We start from the raw sequence: 505 nt of genomic DNA on the forward strand, positions 1-505 counted from the left end.
GAAGGAGTTCTGGACCTGCTTCATGTCCATCAGGAGGTGCTGCTATGACCCCCTAGCTAACCATTGCTGATTGGATATTCCTAACCATATTCTGACTTTAGAACCTATGTTGATTCTTTATACAATTGACCTCTGTCCCCCCAGCTTCAACGGTGCTGGTTGGGCAACAAAGGATGTCGGTCAGTGAAAGTGAGTGAGGGACCAGCAGAGAAGGGCCTGAGTTTGCTAGTACAGCAGGTATTAGGAAAACCACTGAACAAAACCGAGCAACTCTCCAACTGGGAACGCCGACCACTCCGGACCAGCCAACTCCGCTATGCAGGTAACGCACAATTCATGAGTGGTGGCATGGCATTTTTGAGCCTTGTCTCATTCTCTTTTTGTGACTATTTTCAGCCACTGATGCATACTGCCTGCTAGACATCTACCTTGTCCTCTCCCGGGACCCTAAGGCATTTGGTTTGCCAGAGGACCTCCGTTCCATTCCCTCAGCCCGACCAGCCAA

The 505-nt window shown here is 50.1% G+C and overlaps 1 long non-coding RNA gene across 1 annotated transcript; it reads left to right on the plus strand.

Moving 5' to 3' along the window:
* Positions 1-499, plus strand: LOC107734904 (uncharacterized). The gene is made up of 3 exons (XR_001639213.1): positions 1-36; positions 145-322; positions 397-499. It is a non-coding gene; the product is annotated as an uncharacterized LOC107734904 (long non-coding RNA).
* The last annotated feature ends 6 nt before the right edge of the window (positions 500-505 follow it).

This window comes from Sinocyclocheilus rhinocerous, unplaced genomic scaffold (assembly GCF_001515625.1).
Source record: "Sinocyclocheilus rhinocerous isolate Xijiao unplaced genomic scaffold, SAMN03320098_v1.1 C35505424, whole genome shotgun sequence".
NCBI classification, from domain to species: Eukaryota; Metazoa; Chordata; class Actinopteri; order Cypriniformes; family Cyprinidae; genus Sinocyclocheilus; species Sinocyclocheilus rhinocerous.